We start from the raw sequence: 5,777 nt of genomic DNA, 5'->3' as shown, positions 1-5,777 counted from the left end.
TGAGTCGTGTCTGACTCTTTGCAACCCCACGGACTGCAGCACGCCAGGCCTCCCTGTCCATCACCAACTCCTGTAGTTAACCCAAACTCATGTCCATTGAGCCGGTGATGCCATCCAACCAAATCTCCACTAATTGTTGTATTGAACATTCCCCAAGCAGCCCTTTCGCAAATGACTCATTTTTTTTAACATTGATTTGTGTGTGATAGACTGCTTTACAGACAAAAACAAGGCATCTCCCTTGTTATTCACAAAACATCAGGAACCAGCTTGTGTGCAGGTGATGCAGGACAAAACAAACCCCTACTTTTTGTCTTCAACCCAGGGCAGTGTCCACCACAGAGCCACAGCTCCACATACCAGACATATCCCAGTCGTGCATGGCCAATTATTTCTGCCTGATTATGGCCAGTTAATCATGGATATTCACATTTTCAAATTCTATCATCTCTACAACATAGAAAGATAACTCACCTCTCTTGCAAGTGAGTATGGGAGAAGAAACATTGTCAGTTAAGGGAATAGAACGGTAAGTCATGTAGGAAATTATCAAAATGAGAAAACAGAACCTTGCCTCATTGCAACAAAAAATTAATATACCAAAGCTAGAAGAGATTTAGCACAATGCTTGAGAGCATATGCTTATAGTGAGTCTGAAATCAGAGTGGGGTTCAAATCCTGATGGCTATTTACTACCTTTAGTGACCTTGGGCAAATTGCTTCATTTCTATAAAACTCAGGCACCTGATGACAACACATGTCTCCCAATTTTTATTGTGGGTTTAGTGAGATGTTTAGCATAAGCACGATATTGAAAACTTTCAATAAATATTGATTAATAACAATATTGACTTCATTTGCTCGCTTAGTCACTCAGCCGTGTTGACTCTGCACACTTTGGACTGTAGCCCCCCAAGTTGCTCTGTCCATGGAATTTTTCAGGCAAGAGTGCTGGAGGGGGTTGCCATTTACTTCTCCAGGGGATCTTCCAAACTACAGATCAAACCTGCGTCTCCTGTGTCTCCTGCATTGCAGGAGGATTCATTACCCACTGAGCCATCAGGACGTATTAAGGTTTTTACAAGATTTTATGGAAGTAATATTTGTTATGCATTGAGCTTTAAGTAATAATTATTGATTCACTCAAAGCTAAATGCCTAAACAAACATTTCTTCCATAAAATCTTGTAAAAACCTGAAATTAGCCTGGCAATTTGACAGTGAGGGATAATGTAAGTGTGTATTGTGGAGATTTTTACAGTAACCAAAAATATATAACCAATGTCTCAAAATGCTTACAAATCCCTATGTTGCTGCTGCTACTGCTAAGTCGCTTCAGTCGTGTCTGACTCTGTGCGACCCCATAGACGGAAGCCCACCAGGCTCCCCTGTCCCTGGGATTCTCCAGGCAAGAACACTGGAGTGGGTTGGCATTTCCTTCTTCAATGCATGAAAGTGAAAAGTGAAAGGGAAGTTGCTCAGTCGTGTCCGACTCTTAGCGACCCCATGGACTACAGCCTACCAGGCTCCTCCGTCCATGGGATTTTCCAAGCAAGAGTACTGGAGTGGGGTGCCATTGCCTTCTCCAACAAATCCCTATGGAATATGTCTATTCACAAGGCCTGAGTGGATGTGCTGACTCTAAAAATTTTATTTAAAGCACTTCGCTAGTGTAAGATCTCTCATTACCTAGTTTTTTACAGTACCAAGAAACAGGCTTTTTCAATATCCACTGTTGGACAACTGGATATGATTGAAAAAAATGTATATAAATGTTTCTCATATATTTTTTTAAAAACATATGAAAGAGAAATTTTTAAACATGAATTGAATAATCAACAAAGGATGCCCATCCTGTACACATGAGATTTAGGACAGGGGAATTAAAGAAAGGAAAAATTATATACAACTTGCACAGGCTGGTGATGATAGCATCCCATGAACTAAGAAGGATGAACCTCTCATTCTCTGCCAAGAGGAGGAAAAATGCTGTTGAACTACATTTACCATTCTTCCTAGATTTGCCCTGTTGATTATTTTCACAAATGCTCTTATTCTATCCAAAACACTGCAAAGAAAAACTTTAGAATTATGCAACAGAATTTGCTTTAATAAAAAATGAGGGCTCTCTGACTTCCCTATCTAAAATACCTCCACCTCCACTCCCCAGTCAGCTCCATTCTCTTAGGTTGCTCTATTTGCTTAACAAAATTTATCCGTACATGATACTATGTTATGTATTTGTTTGTTGATGATCTAACTCCCAAAGTACAACATAAACTACACAAAGACAAATATTTGTCAGTTTTATTGCTATGTTCCCAGTAAGGAAATAGGACTTTTCCCAGAATAGGAACTAAGGAACTTGAATCAGAGAGGGCCACCTCTGGCAATTTCTAAAGGAAAACTTGTCTTCTTCTGTCTCTCCAGCTTGCAATACAAGGCCCTTATGATGCCCATGAATTTGGGAAGGGAAGAACACGTCAACGACCATAAGCTGGACACGCTTTCCCAGGACGGTTACTAACAGTGACCAAATAGAGGAAAGAAAGACTTGCTGGGTTATCATGACTTGGGCTATGGAATTGGAACATGACAAATAACAAACCTTCTTGTATATGACTAGATGCAAGTCAATGGAAAGACTCAACCAAACCAGCAGAGTCTCTGAATTCATCCTCCTGGGACTCTCCTCCCTGCCTGAGGACCAGAAGCCACTCTTCATCCTCTTCCTCATCATATACCTGGTCACCATAACAGGGAACCTGCTCATCATCCTGGCCATCCACTCTGACTCCCAGCTCCAAACCCCCATGTATTTCTTCTTGAGTTTCCTGTCTTTCATTGACATTTGCTTCACCACAACCATTGTCCCCAGGATGCTGGTGAACTTCCTGTCACATAAGACCATCTCCTATGCTGGGTGTCTGACCCAGATGTATTTTACATATGCCTTGGGCAACACTGACAGTTGGCTTCTAGTAGTCATGGCCTTTGACCGCTATGTGGCCATCTGTGACCCCTTCCATTATGTCACCATCATGAGCCATCACCGCTGTGTCCTGCTGGTGGCCTTCTCCTGCTCATTGCCTCACTTCCACTCACTCCTACATACACTTCTGCTGAATCAGGTCACTTTCTGTGACTCTAATATTATCCACCACTTCCTCTGTGACTTCAGCCCTCTGGTGAAATTATCCTGCTCTTCCACATTTGTCAATGAAATTGTGATGATGATAGAAGGATCTGTTTTTTTGGTGACTCCCTTTCTATGCATTACTTTTTCGTATATATGAATCCTCCTTGCGGTTCTCAAAATTCCCTCGGCTGCTGGGAAATGCAAAGCCTTCTCCACGTGTGGGTCTCACCTCACTGTGGTAACACTCTTTTATGGAAGCATCTTCTATGTCTATTTACAGCCTGTGTCCACCTACACCGTCAGGGACCACATGGCAACAATCGTCTACACAGTTTTAACTTCCACCCTCAATCCCTTTATCTACAGCCTGAGAAACAAAGACCTGAAACAGGGCCTGAGAAAGCTGTTGGTTAGAAGGAAACCATAGGCAGCACCCTCTTGAGAAACACACGTGTGGATTCTGCTCCACTTGAATCTGGTTTCTGCTGATTCTTGGCAAACAAGCAAGTTCTTGGAGGTTAGCTTCTTTAACCCATGTGAGATGAGGCATCATGGGTAATTACATCCAGTGATGATGATCCTTCAGTTGGCTCTGCCTCTGCTTAATCAAGATACTTTCCCTCTCTATTTCTCCTCTCTCCTATCAAGAGTCATCACAGTGAATCTTCCAAATGAGATGCTTAAACTAATCCTTTTCCCACGGATACTTCCTGAACAAATTGCTCTCTTTTCAAGACTTATCCACCAACATCCTTCACATTTCAGTATATCGCTAAAAATAATTTCCTAATTTGTAGCTCTTGGATGCCTTTGTAAACATTTGAAAAGGGAAAGGAAGAAAGGAGAGGGAGGAGGAGGAGGAGGAGAAAGTACATTTTAGCTGATTTTCAATTTGAAGATTTTCATAATTCTTCATTTTTCTCTTTCAAAATTTTTTTGTTTAAAACTTAAGTTTTCACTTTTTCTCTTCTCTTGGTTTTCCATTCCTCCTTTATTATATTGCTATGTCTTTCTTTTCAATTTCCTCATTTTTCCAAACAATTAAAAATTCATTTTGATGTATGGCAAAACCAATACAACATTGTAAAGTAATTAGCCTTCAATTAAAATAAATAAATTTAAATTAAAAAAAATTGCTAATGATCAGAAAGAACAAGAACCAAGAAATTATCCATTCAACAATAGGAATGTTGAAACCATTTTTTCCTCCACCTCTTCCTACAACTATATGTTTATTTTTTTTAATAAGAAAAAATTTGCCATATATCAACATTAATCTGCCACAGGTATACATTATATAATTTAATATTTCTTCTAGAAACTCCAAGTCTTGCAGAATATAGGAAGCTTGGGGCTGGTGCACTGGGATGACCCAGAGGGATGGTATGGGGAGGGAAGTGGCAGGGGTTTCAGGATTGGGAACACATGAACACCCGTAGCAGATTCATGTTGATGTATGGCAAAACCAATACAATATTGTAAAGTAATTAGCCTCTAATTAAAAAAATTTTTTAAAAGATAAAGCATTTTAGTATTAATAAGCAAAAAAATAAGCAAAAAATATAATACAAAAATTTTTAAGTAAAAATTTAAAAATTACCATAACCTCATGACCTAGAGGCAGTGACTGGTAATATAAAATTACACAATCACTTTGGAAATCAGTACGGAAATTCTTATAAACATAAAAATACTTTATGTTTATTAAAAACTCAAAAATATTCATAGTATTTTATGTTAGGAAAAAGTAAACACAAATTAAATGGTCATCAACAAGAAAAAGATGACCAAGTCATCAGTAAAATGCTGTACACATAAGATTTGTCATTTTACTAACTAAAAATTATGTATCAATTAAAAAAAAAAAAGCCAGGAACCTGGAGATAATAAGCAAAGGCTTTGGGGATGATTCATCACTGGTGCACAATAACGATTAATACCAGCTGAATGTGCGCTTCATCTGAATACAAGAGAATGAGAGGGTCAAGGGTAATGTTACCCTTCACCTCACAAAATTTACCTTCAACTCACCAATTTTCTCTTTGTCTCGTGTGGTGACTCAGATGGTAAAGAATCTACCTGCAATGCAGGAGACCCAGGTTCGATCCTGGGAAGATCCCTGGAGAAGGGTATGGCAACCCACTCCAGTATTCTAGTCTGTTGAATTTCATGGACAGAAGAGCCTGGTGGGCTAAATGAAGTTCCATGGGGTCTCAAAGAGTTGGACACAACTCAGCAACTAACACGTTCACCAGTTTACTCTTTGTCTTGGGAATCCAATTGATTTAAGTTAAGGGTACTATTTATATGTCCATACCAAAGGAGACAGTGCTGCTGAGAATTCTATTTAATTCCAACCAGTTTGCCTACAAAGGTCTGTATAGTCAAAGCTATGGTTTTTCCAGAAATCACATATGGATGTGAGAGTTGGGCCATAAAGAAGGCTGAATACCAAAGAATTGATGCTTTTGAACTGTGGTGCTGGAGAAGACTCTTGAGAGACCCTTGGACAGCAAGGAGATCAAACCAGTCAATCCTAAAAGATATCAACTCTGAATATTCATTGGAAGGACTGGTGCTGAAGCTGAAGCTCCAATACTTTGGCTACCTGATGTGAAGAGCTGACTCATTGGAAAAGG

General features: G+C 39.5%; 1 pseudogene; it reads left to right on the top strand.

The window, feature by feature from the left end:
* Positions 1 to 2,465: 2,465 nt before the first annotated feature.
* On the top strand, positions 2,466 to 3,580 carry LOC147362628 (olfactory receptor 1L8-like; annotated as a pseudogene).
* Positions 3,581 to 5,777: the final 2,197 nt, after the last annotated feature.

The sequence above is a fragment of the Bos grunniens genome, chromosome 11 (genome assembly GCF_055505025.1).
Source record: "Bos grunniens cultivar Pamir isolate PY7600 chromosome 11, Bosgru_T2T1.0, whole genome shotgun sequence".
NCBI classification, from domain to species: domain Eukaryota; kingdom Metazoa; phylum Chordata; class Mammalia; order Artiodactyla; family Bovidae; genus Bos; species Bos grunniens.
The sequence above is the reverse complement of the archived record's forward strand: the minus strand, read 5'-3'. Positions and strand labels throughout refer to the sequence as shown.